Source organism: Tenrec ecaudatus, chromosome 7 (genome assembly GCF_050624435.1).
Source record: "Tenrec ecaudatus isolate mTenEca1 chromosome 7, mTenEca1.hap1, whole genome shotgun sequence".
NCBI lineage: Eukaryota > Metazoa > Chordata > Mammalia > Afrosoricida > Tenrecidae > Tenrec > Tenrec ecaudatus.
The window spans coordinates 67986032-67999413 of NC_134536.1; positions in this window are offsets into that span (position 1 = coordinate 67986032).

The following is a 13382-nucleotide window of genomic DNA, read 5'->3' on the forward strand; positions in this document are numbered from 1 at the left end:
GGTAGATCACATGGCATTAAAAAAAATAGACGTAAGCCTATCATCAATCCCGTCACTTAATTGATATACAGTGTAGCCAATCAGATGCATTTTTAGGTGTCAAATGCATACACAAACAACTGTGCTAAATGAAGCAAAACTGACAAGCTAAGTTATCGCCAAGTTTTAGACCTTGTTTTTAAACGTAAGAAAAGGTATTAAAGTGAGTGGTGGAGCTGGACCAAGTGAGAAGACAAAAACATATCACTTTCATACGGAATGGGAGATTTTGACACTACAAGCCAACATCCAGCTGAAGTCCAGAGTGCACGAACAGAACAGTTCTGGAACTTACTCGCAGAGGAAAGTACCCAAACACGAGAAAATGTGCTTCCTCCTTGACTGCATTATTCGGCTCCACTTATTTACTCGAGTCAGCCTTTTCCCACATAGAGATCATTAAGTCCAAGTACCGTTCCACCATGACTGATGAGCATTGGGAAGTGTGCTTGAGGCTGGGTGTCAGCAGCGACTGTCGGGACTATGCATCCCTGGCTCATTCCATTCAGTGCAAGTCATCAGAGAAAACTCAGGTCATTACAAAAAATGTACATAGTTAATTGTGTTGTGCAACATGGACTCATGCAGCTATGCAAGGTACATAAACATACACTGTACATATAAAGAATTCTCAATGCATTTATGAATCAATGTAATAAATAAAAATAAATATATGTTTTGCATTTTTATAGTTGGTAGATCATTTTGACTTGGTCATTTTATAAATAGCTTGCAGGCTGAAAAAGTGTGAGCACCCATGTGGCAGAGGATCACATCTGTCTGTCTTTCTCTCTATCTCTACCTTTGTTGTTTTGGGCTCATTGTCCACAATTAGAAAGCCTAAATAGAGGTAAATTTTATGACTTACAGAGACAGAACAAATACAGCACTTATCCAAAATGAGGATTTTATTAAGGAAATATAATTTACAATTTTTATGGAAGTTTGGTAATTGAGAAAACATTTTTTCTCTCAAAGGGATGAGGCAGATTTAATTCTCAAAGGTTGGTAATATGTGTAAGGATTTCTAAAACATTTTTCCAGTGCTGCAACTTTGATTATAACCATTATAACCAACATAATATTACACATTATTCATAATGGATGGTTGAATCATATACAGTTATAGCTAATCAAAAACCATTACAAATGTATTTACTCTCTTTAAACACTTTCATATTTCATTACAAATGGCTGATTGAACACTTCCACATCCATTACAGTATTACATTTCCATTCAGTTTACTATTAAGGTTTCTTGAACAGCTACAGAGTAATAGTAGCTGTTGTGCATTTTAAATATTTCATCACCTCTCTATGGTAATCCATTTCTCATTTGCTTGCCAAAACTTATGAGGTACTTATTAAACATTGATAAATAATATTGCAGCACATGCGCATGATATGAAATGTTGTTATCCTGAAAATCAGCTTATTGGTAAACCTTGAAGTTAGTGATACTTTAATCTCCATTATCCAGTCTTGCTAATTCATTATATAGTAATGACTATTGCTGTATAATTTGATTGAGGGAAAACGGGCCATTTCCAGGGAACTCTTGACCAATTAAAAAACATATTCTTGTCAGACAGAGTTCGTTAGGGGTTTGCCTATTGTGTGAGGAGGGTGAGTCGGAATAACAGAGCTCTTTCTTCCCAGGGAGGCAGAGGGACATTTCTGGTTTGTTCTTCACTGGTCGCCCCACTTTAGTTAGTGTTCTCCTGGGTTAGAGTGGGGCGTTCTTCTGCTGGAGGTTTCCCAAGTTAGTAAGGTGGCCGTTTTTCCATGTGTGTCAAACAAACTCCTGGACAAGGTAGGATCTTCCTTTAGTGAGTTCATAGACTCACAGAAGATTAAAGCCGAGAGAGAATTTTCAGACTCCTTTAGCCTGGTGATGGCAACTTTTCTACAGAGGCCTCTTCCTTCCCATTTCCTGGCAGACCTCCCCGAGCCCAACACACTTTCCTGATGAGTTTGGATTCAGCCTGATCCTTGAACTGGCTCGAGGCTGCCACTACTCATTTACAAGTGACAGACTGCAGGAGAAATCTATTTGCTGTCCCTGATCAAGCCCGGCATCTCATTTTACAGATGAGGAGCTAGAAGCACATCGAGATGAAATGGCTTGGTCAAAGGTGCTCTTCTAGTGGTGAGCAGAGCGGGAGGATCCAAGCCCAGGCCCCTGGACTCCAAATCTTTCCATCATCCCAATACAACGTTTTTCTCTTGGACTTTCCCTCCAGAGGCTCCTCTAAATGACAACCTTTATTTCCTCATCCAGTTCCCCGAATTAATTAGTTGGATGATGCTGTCATTTTGTGCCCGTCATTTTTAAAATTTTTTTTTTCTTTCCATGTTGGGTGTTTTTTCGAGGAGGTTCAAGATGAAGTGGGGATAGTCGTCTAGTGGGAAAGATACATGCATCTCTGACAGGAAGTTACATAACAGATCAATGTCATCTTACTGAATTTCACATTTCTTGGAATTATGTGAATTCCAAATTCAAATTCATATTCTAGTGAGTAACACATTGAAGGCTTTTCTTTTTTTAAATAGTAAAAGTTTTTCAGGAGAGACCAGCATGGCCATTAGCTTACTTGTATACAAGGAAGGGGTGACAGGCCATGTATAATTCCTGGAAAGGGGGCGGAGCCCTCAGGGAGAAACAGATTGCCCTTTCTCTCTGAGGAGGAGGATGGAGGAACCACTGTGATTATATTGAAGTACTGCCCAGTGTGGAACCAACTTTATGGCTGAAAATTGTAATGGGCCTCCTACTAAAAAACGCATTAACCCTCCATTGGCTCTAATGATTCTGTCTTTTGGGAGTTAGATTTCTTTTCATTCCATATGGGACTTATTATCCAGCGGGAAAGTTAATAAGATCTCTTCCAGACCTGCTTTGCCATGAAGGCTTGTTAAATTCCGAGACTAATAGAAAATGAATTGAGCCAATAATTTAAAAAAATGTTTAAAAACCTTAATAGTTAAAAAAAACCTGGGGAAAATAAAATTTGAGGAGACAATTGGAAATGGTATTAAAGAGCATTAGCCACAGAGCTCATAACGATCTCCTTTTAATAATTCGCTTCATAATTTGCTTGTCCTGATGATGCATGCACGCTGCTACCTTCCCGGCATTACCTTCACGGTGAGCTATTTGGAGAAGCGGTCTTGGTGACTGGGAGCTAAGAAGTTGCTTGTCACTTAGCACCAAGAATTGGTAATTAACTTCCTAAGGCATCTCTACTGTTGGGCGAAAAATAGGCTCGATAAATTTATACCATGTCACACTGGATGACAGAAGCTCATCTGTCCTCTGATTTCAAATAAGGTATTAGACACAGGTTGAGTTTCTTGACAAATATAACCTAGAATTGACATTTATATAAGACCAATTCATTTTATAACAGTGATGACTCACTTTGAGAAGGATGTAGAGCAACAAACTTAGCAGGTATTTTGAGCTGACAAGGAGTGCAAATTCTTGTAATTTGACATTGTTTCCAGGGACTCTTGGGAAAGTGAAGTTGAAGTCACAGGAAGCCCGGTTGCTATTTGTGGCTGCCCGGGGAGCTCAGATGCAGGAGGAATGTCATTTCTACAATTTGTAATGGGTTGGTTGGCACAAACAGCATGATAAGAATCCGAGGAAAATGAGAAGAAAAGACTTTCTCATCTTTTGAAGTAAAAAGAAAAAAAATCTGATGTTGCATTTTTATTGTATTTTTCTTGTAGGAAAAGTTAAAGTAAACAGTAAAATTTCACGTACTCCTTTTCAGGCAAAGAGATTCTTTCAACACAATCGAGTCAAGGTTAATATTCCTCTGAAAAATGTAGCTTAACTAATCCCCTGCTATGGACATGAAGGCTACTGCTGGGTTGCTTTGACTTGAGGTAGCAGGACGTGTAGGTTACAAAGTGCAGAGGGCTGTCGCAGACAACCAAAGAACTCCAAGTTTGGGGCCAGATGGCCATGGGTCAGCCTCTCACATCTGCCATTTTGAATTTACATAACCTTAGCTATGTCACATAACCTCTTAACGCCCTCATCTTGAATATGAAATCAACACAGTCTTCCTTACTTATGCCACAGGATTGTTACACAAATGAAGAGCTACACAGGAAGGGTGAGCAGCAAAGAACTTGATGATTTTAACCACAAAAGGGAGATATGGACAAACCTTATTTTTATTTGAAGGGATTTGGTGAATTTCTCTAGACATTTTCCCATTTGGTATTAGTTGACATCAACTCGATGGCAGTGAAGGTTCTTTCTTTCTTCCTTTCTTTGTTCCTTTCTTTCTCTCTCTCTCTCTTTCCATCCTGTGTTTGTTAAACCCCGTTGGGGTTCTCAAAACAGCCTGTAAGAACTCCGTGGCAGTGGTGAGACCCACGAAGCGCCGTGATCTGGCTGTTCACTCCGATGCGATTTCCTGCAGCCCTGCTTGGTTCTCTGCTGCTGGCTTCATAATTGTTCATGCTTCATTGTGGACCAGGCTTCAGGACCTGAGAGCAGAGAAGAACCAATAGGTTCCAAGTCTTTGGCAAAGTGGGTCGTTCGAGTAACCCGTAGAGCAGTGAGTAATTCTAGATGCCAGGTGTGCCCTCTGTCGGATCACAAGCTTGCCATCATAATGGAGGACAGCGGCCAGGAGGAACATTTTATGTCCAATGCTTGGGTATCTTGTAACACCAAAGAGATGTATGTTGTAGAAGAGAGGGACCTGGCTGACTTACATTTCTTTCTCCCCTCTTATTGCTCAGTAGACACATGCCAGTGGCAGCAACAACAAGAAATGCCCCAAAGAAGACCGCGTGACCTCTGACGGCATTCTTGGGCTAGGCATGGCACCAAGTGTTTACATGCATTTCACCTTGACGCCTAATAATCTTGCTAGACATTCTTTATCCGGTTATTCAAATGTGGGAATGAGGCTTGGGGAGGCTTAATAACTGACCCAAAGACATGTAGCTGACGAGAAGAGACAGCAGCAGCTCCAGCCACGTTGGTCTGATGTCCGAGTGCAAGCAGTTCAGGGTTCTGTGCGACACTGCTAACCTCCGTAAAGCGTCACTGCCTTTCCTCCACATCACACAGGGCACTGACAGCTCAGGCAGCTCACTGGACCTGAGGCCTCTGCACTGGTTCCCGTGTGTCTCCTGTTCCATTTGGGGGATAACAAAACACAAAGAGAGAAAGGAAGGCAGGAAGAAGACTCCATTTGGGTTCAATCAGTTTTGAGAGATTTAGTCCTTATTTCTCGACAGGATGATAGACTTGTGTTTTTAAAAAATTATCTGTTCTCCTTCTGTAACCAATTTGTTAATCATGTTTTGGTGACTGACTTTTGGGCACTTTTCCCAGAAACTTGAAGGCAACCCTTAATAAACACTAATAAGTCTGCATATGGAAGCAGACCATTATTATTCATGGGCAGTATTATGTAGAATTAAACTTTTAGAAACTGCACCAAACACATTCAGCTAGACATGAAAGTAAGCTGAATTTCCATTTGGTTTGCTTCTTGCTGAGCCTTCAAATTATAAAGTGAAGCAAAGCCAAAAGATTAATACAATGAAAACAAAGATTGGGAAATTAAATGACACGATGCAATTTTCTGCCTCATCGGGCTGGCACCAATAGTATGCAAAGGCGAGTCTGCTCCGTGTTGGTTAGCTGCTACGGAATTGCAGGACCCCGGTCTCCTTCTCGAGGAAGGCTATTTTCTTGAATCGTATATCCATTGACTCTTCCAATTACCAGAGCTCCCATGTACAGTTCGGCTTTAGCTGTTATTTATTTCTTTATTTTTTAACTCACTGCTGTACTCTGCCACGGTATTATTATTATTAGAATTTACACAGGTACACGCTTTTACATTATCTTAAATATTTTAGCGATCGCTTCAGGGCACACATAAAAACCTGGAGCCTACTTCCACAGTCATAATTAAATAATAATAATATTTTAGAAAATGGATCTTTATGGGCAGCTGAAGGCCGTAACGGACTATCTTTAAATCATGCCTATCAAAGGAACATTAGCTCATGGCTGGTGTCTCACATTTGGGCTTCTATTGGCTTGCCACCCATAATGTATCATTGCTGATCATTGTCAAGATTCATTCTACAGTGATTGGGGCGAGAGGAAGCGGCTCTAAGTTAACTCTAATGTTATTTGAAATTACTTTGATCACAATTGTATTCGAAGGCCGTCATGTGTTTACTACCAGAACTCTCCAGGTGATTCAGGGTTCTCAAGAGAATTAAATTGTGCATTAACTTTCAAATTTCCCTTTAACTCTGCCAGACAATATAATTCAGTCGACAGTGATCAATCTCCTCAAAAGCACAGAGCACCACATTTGACGGTGGCCACAGGCCTCCAGCACCCAGGGAAAAGACTGATCTTTCTGGTATCACTTTTTGGTCAGCGGCCGACACCACGTTGGGAGGAGGGTCTTACACCCACTCACTCCCCCACAAGATCCAAGGCCTTCAGCCAATTTGTTATTGTTTTTCCCCACCCCCAAAGACAAATCTTATCACAAGAGAGGTGTGTATGTGCCTGCGTACATAGCTTTTCATTCTTTGTAGGAATGGAAAACCAAATGGGCTAAGGCAATACACTTACTAGAGAATACTACAGACTATCATCAACTTTCCGCTTGTGTGAACATGGCTTAGTTGTGATACTCTTAACGTTCTTATAAATACTTGTTTATAGAAATAGACTTTAGGCATTTCTTCTCCCCTCCCTGCAGATTTCTCAAATGTCTCTGAAGATATGAATTCTGAATTTCCCCATTCAACAAACTATTGAAAATATGTGTAATGTTCTTACAACTGCAAACAGATAAAAATCAAAGCTGCTAGGTGGTCAAACACCCAGCACCGGGGAAGGAGAGGCTGGAGTAAATCATACTCAGTGGAGCAGAGTGACGCGGAATGATCCCAACTGTTGCCCACTTTTTTAATTTCCTCTTTCGCTTTTTTTTAATTAAGGTAGACCTTTGGCATTAAAAAAAAACAGTTAGCTTAGGATTCACTCAATTTCTGTAAAAGAATGTCTACTTTCCTATTCTGAGTTCCTTCTCATTTCTATCTTCCTTACTTAGCTCTCTAGTAGGATTGGGATAGGGAGAGTCAAAACGTATTTGGGGCCATCTGTATTTGTAACTCTTTGATATGGAAAATTTGAAATCTGATACTAAGCCTTGCAAAATAATGAAGCTGAAAGATTGTATTTCTTATCCTGGCTCTTTGATTTTATATATATATATTTCTTTTTAATGGAAATAAACCACCTTTAACCTAGCCACCACCACCCCAAAAAAGCATCTCGCTACCACCCCCCCAAAAAAGCATCTTGTACAACATTCTGAAATGAATTTAGGACTTATGTTCTTTCACTTGTGAGAAATGCATTGAAATGTGTAATCTCACCTTTCAGAGAACTTCACTGGATACACAGAGTCAGAAAAAAGGATTTGGGGGATATTATTAAAATAAAACTTCAAGTTTTACTCATTGCCTGTCTGGAGATAGACATTTTGGATAAGTGCATGTGTTTTGGGGTAAGACTGCCTCTCTTTGAATCTATCACGTAAAATTAGTGACCTTGGATAATTGACTTCATCTTATTTTGCTTCCGTCTCCAATGGTCAGATGGGGATAATAATAGGAACTTTATCAAGAAGTTGGAAGAGAGACCTGGGGATCGATTTCTGATGGTCACCACTGTGGAGCATGGCTCTACTCTGCTCTCGTGGGACTGCCGGGCTCCTGAACCCACTTGGTGTCAACCAACAAGAACAGCACAATAATGTAGCTGAGACCACAAATCGAGTTACTATATGTGAGGTGCTTAGAACAGTGTATCTATTCTCAGATATTATTTCTGATCTAAAACTTCTCAGAGAATAAAGCAGTTCCAGGAAAATAAAGGTCAATAAAAAGCGGTTAATGATTAGTATTAGTTTCCAGGGCTGTGAACACTCCTTTCGATTTTCGTTATCCAATATTTCAGGGACTGATGCTTTCAGTACCTCGTGGAAGAAAAAGATGGACTGAAAAGCAAAAATGTGATGGGCAGATTTCAATTAGAGTACCACCTGAGATGAAAGAACACCACACATGTTTTAGTCCAGGGCTCAAAATGGAATTAGAAGCTGATCATTTGCCTTTCCATCTCAGATATACTGAGTCAGAACCTATATTTTAACAAGGTCCCCCGCGATCTTTATAAAGGCCCAGGTTTTTACAGATTCTTGTATATAAGAATCACCTGGGGGGCTCGCTAAACTACAGATTTGGATTTTGTATAGCTAGGATGGACAGGCAAATCCTCCGCAGAGAATGGAATCATATTGAACTGGTTCGGAGGACTGCTTTGACCATCAGCATAATGTATGGTTTTGGAATTTAATAAATAAATCTGTTTTGACAACCCTAATTTTTTTGGCTCAGTTAAAAAGAAACTTGATCTTTCATGCATCATTAACAATTATTAAAAAAAAACTTTATAAGCTCTCAAGTGGTCCCAATGTTTCTTTATTCCTATAAAGAAAAAAAATGACCAGATCCTGAAAAGAAAAATTAGGAAAGAGTTTGAGAAGTTTCTTAACTTTCTAGAGCATAACAAAGCATGCTTAAAGCTTCGTCCTTTAGTAACTAATACTTCAAATAGTCATATAGGACTGGTGGGAATCACTAAGGTTTCCTTGACTTCAGATGAAGGTTTGCTGGATCATCTCCTGTGGCTTATACATTGATGTGGAGAAGCCTGGTCTCAGCACTGCATGGCTCAGTACTAGCGATGCCACCTCCTCTCCCATGATGTGTTGGGTTTTTCACTTCGCTGACAGTGGTAGAGTTAGCAGATCTTTCTTTTCTTTCTTTTGTTGATAATGTCAACAGTCAACGCTCAACCATCGACAAGAATGTTTTTTTTTTATTGACATCAAAATATTTGTTGATGTGACTGGAAGTGACACTAGTAAAATCCATGTGTGAAACATGCCTAGAACGATGATTTCATGAGGCCAGTGGAGGTGCAAACACGAGAGCACTCCCCCTTTCCACCTAGTGCACACTGTGAGGAGTTACAGAAGCAGGCTAAGCCGGAGAGAAGCAATTCTCGTTAGTTGCTGCGGGAGCCCGAAGGCTATTTAACGAGGCTGTCTGAACATTGAGGCTTCTATCTCAGCCGGAAGGGTTAAAGTGGAGGCTGGGGGCAAAAAAGAGGGGCTTTGGAGGCCATTTCCTCAAGCTCTTAGCATTCATGGCAGGTCGAGTCACACCAGTTTTGATTAAGTGCTGCATAATTCAGTGAGAAATTGGTTCAGCTCTGCCTGTTAGAAGTCAGGCCCCGGGTTTTCCAGGGGCCAGAAGAGAGGCACCGTGGCTGGGTCATGTCATTCGTCTTCATTCAGCTGCAATGTGTACCCACTCTAGCACATGGCTTTCATTAGTGGGCACAATGTACGCTTTGTGTGTGAACATCCTGAGATGGTAAAAGCCAATTTAGAGCTTTCTCACCTTCCTTTTTGGCCAGTGGATCCCATCAGACGCACATGTGTGTAGAACTAGGCTTTGGCGGTGGGGTCAGGCTCATTTCCCATTTGCATTGCATCCTGCCCAGCTGATCCAGCCTAGAAGCTCGCTCTGAAGTTAATGGGTGTTGAGGACCGAATGAGGCCAGAGTGTCACCTCACCAAACTTCCTTTTCTCAGGAGTTCAGAAAGCTCTTGTAATCCCACTTCCTTTCATAAAACTTTCTTCTGCTAAGTGGAAGACAGGGAGTGAGTGACCTTTTCCCGTGATCTCAGATATAAAACCCAGATTTTTGGTTTCTCTCAACACATACGCCCTTTGTCTGTCCCCTACTGGTCTGAGTGTGATTGGTTACTTTTTGTGTGGTTTCTGTGTGGAAGTATTGTTAATTAGGCCCGGGTGGGCATCAACATCAGCAATTACTATAAAGCTAGGACTTTTCAATGCTTGTCGTGGTCTGCAGCATCAGTGAATTTATAATGTGTAAACTAAATGGTAATCATGATTACCACATTTCATTCCATCCCTCCAGCTTAGAAGTGTCTTCTGAACGGAGATTGCGTTCGCCTAGGAAGAGAGTCAGCTGCAGTCAAAAGGCCTCTTGGAGACTCAGTTGATCTCTATGTGTTGAATGCCAGCACCTAAATAAATACCTTGTCCAGTAGAAAGAATAGGGCTTTGAGTTTGGAACCAGAGCGCTCCCCTCGGAGGTCTCTTCCAATGCGGATGCCATCCAGTCACTTTCAATCACAGTGACCTCCTGTGGCGGAGTAGAGCTACTGCATGGGCACTTGTAGTTTGCAATCTTTACGGCAGGCCTTATCTCCCAAGAGCTGCCAGGAGAGATCAAACCACCAACCTTGTAGTTTGCAGCTGACTGCTTAAAGATTATGCTACTAGGCCTTCTTTTTCTTTTGAAAGACAAAGCTTTATTGTGACATGGCTGAAAACGTACAGATCAGTTTTCCACTCAATAACTTATATATACGTGTATTTAACTTGACGTCACGGAATATAATGGAGCATCACTTTCCCAGGCCATTCTATGTTTCCAGTTTGTACTCCATCGTCTTTTCCAGTCAGTTGGCCAAATAAACGCCTGCCAACTTTCTTAGCACAGGTGCTTCTAGTGCTCCATCAGCGGTTGAAGCATCTCAATTGTTATTCCACCGGTTCCTGGAGCCCTGTTTGCCTAGTGCCTTCAGTGAAGCCTGAGCTCTTCCTTCTACACCGAATGGTTGTACTAAATATGGACTAACTCCTGAAGTGGTTGAAGGTCAAATAGTGCCTCTTGGTACCGTGGCTCTGTATTCTTTCCATCTTTCTTTGATGCTTCCTGCATCATTCACTATTTTCACCATAGAATCTTTCAACATTGCAATTCAAGACTTGGATTTTTTCTTGAGTTCTTTCCGTTTAAGAGGTACTAGTGTGTTCTTCTCTTTTGTTTCTCTAGTGTTGGTCTTTGCACATTTCATTATAGCATTTCTCTTTGTCTTTTCAAGCTGCCCTTCAAAATTTTCTATTTAGTTCTTTGACTTCAAGGTTGTGCATCCTAATGAACTGTGGTAACCTTGAGAAGGATGAGACAGCCAGCACACTTCACTGAGCTCGTGTGGAATCTTGCATGGACCAGGAGGCAGTTGTGTGAATGGAACAAGGAAACACTGCACGGCTTACAATCAGGGAAGGTGTGTGTGAGGGTTGTGTCCTCTCACCATGCTTACGTGATCTGTCTGCTGAGCTAATAACTGGAGGATGTGGACAATATGAAGGAGAATGTGGCATCAGGATTGGGGGAAGGCTAATTAACAACCTCTGATGTGCAGATGACCCAACCTTGCTTGCTGAAAGTGAGGAGGACCTGAAGCCCTTGCTGATGAACATTAAAGATTACAGCCTTCAGTGTAGCTTACAACTCAATGCAAGAAGACCAAAAATAATCACAACTGGACCAATGGGTAACATGATAAATGGAAAAGTGGTTGAAGTTGCCAGGGAGCTTGTCTTGCTTGGATCCAAAATCAATGCTCATAGGTGGAAGCAGCAGTCGAGACGTCAAAAGGTGAGCAGTATTAGGTATACCTGCTGCATATGACCTCTTTAGATAATTGAAAAGCAAGGATGTTACTTCGAGGACTAAGGTTTGTCTAACCCACACCATAGTATCTTCCATCGCCTCCTAGCATGTGGAAGTTGAAGAAATTATACTGAAGAACTTTGAATGGTGCTGGAGAAGACCATCGAAAAGGACAAACAGATCCGTCTTGGAAGAAGTGTAACCAGAGTGCTCCTAAAAGGCAAGGGGGGTGGGGTGAGACTTCACCTTACATACATTGGCCATGCTGTCAGGAGAGACCGGTCCCTGGAGGAGGGCAGCATGCTTGGTCAAGTAGAGGGGCCGCGAACAAGGAGGTCCCGATTAGCTGCATCGGCCCAGTGGCTGCCACAAAAGGCTCAAGCATAGGGACGGCGGGAGACTGGCACAGAGCTGGGCCGTGTTTCATTCTGCTGTGCATAGGCCCATGGAGGCTGTGAGCGACTCGATGGCACCCAACACCAGCAACAGCTTGAAGAGCTCACTGGACACATGGGTGCTGCAGCAAAGGATGGCGGAGAAAACAGATGGTGTCCTGCTCTCGGGAAGAATAGTCTCTGGGGTCGTAAAGAATTGTCTTAAAACAAGCAGCCTTCTAAATGAGGCATTGGCTACGTCCGCACGGATGAAGCACACCAGCACGTGTGACCCAAGAATTAGAATGAATACAATCCAAACGAGGAGAAGGGAATGGTGTTTGAGCTTAAATTCTGAACACCTCATCTGCAGCAGACTGCGGATGACAGCAGGCGCCTCGGTGAGGATTAAGCCTCTCACCCTCTGCCTACGGGCCAGCGATGGGAAAGACCTTGTCACCAGACAGGGGCACTGCAGAGTGGATTATTGCAATGGTCAATGGTCAAAACTGTGACACTTTGTCATTGATTTCCGTCTTTGCCCAGTGGTTTTTTTTTTTTTAACATTTTTGGGCTTGTTCACGGTGGAGGTGTTTCTTTGATTTATTGTGTCATTTTGGTTGGGCTGTTTGTATTTTGTCTTGATTTTGTACCTGAGACCCAGGTGAGCTAAACCTACAGAGACCACAATTGGATCAATAGATTGCAAGGGGGGCTCAACAGGGAGTCTGACGGGAGCTAGGGAGCTGACGAAAGTGGGCCAAGGAAGAAGAATGTGCCGGACCTGATTGTGGTTAGGGTTGCACAAGTCTTAGGCATGTGATTGACTCTTGGGATGTGTGATATGTGAATTGTATGTCTGCGAAATTGTTCAAAATAAACCAATTAAAAAAAAGAACAGTGGCTGATGCTTTGAGTTGCTAACTTCAGAGTCAGCAAGTCTGAAACCACTGCTGCTCTGAGGGGCCAAGACAAAGCTTTCTACTCCTATGAAGATTTGTAGTCTCAGAAACCCACAGAGGCAGTCCTACCCTTTCCTTCAGGGCTACTATCAGTCAGGCAAATTTATGTTAATCAGAATTATTTAGCCATCTAAAAAAGTTGACCTTTGCTTCTAAATATAAGTGCCTTTAAAGTTAACTATCTACCATGTATTTTCTCTGTTTTGATTGTATGTGTCCCCTGGTGGCTTAGTGGGTAATGTGTTAGGTTTCTAACTGCAGGGTCAGCAGTTTGAAACCACTAGTTACTCAGACGGTGAACAATGAGGCTTTTTACTCCCATGAAGATTTATAGTCCTGGAACCCCCTAGGGGACAGTTCTATTCTGTT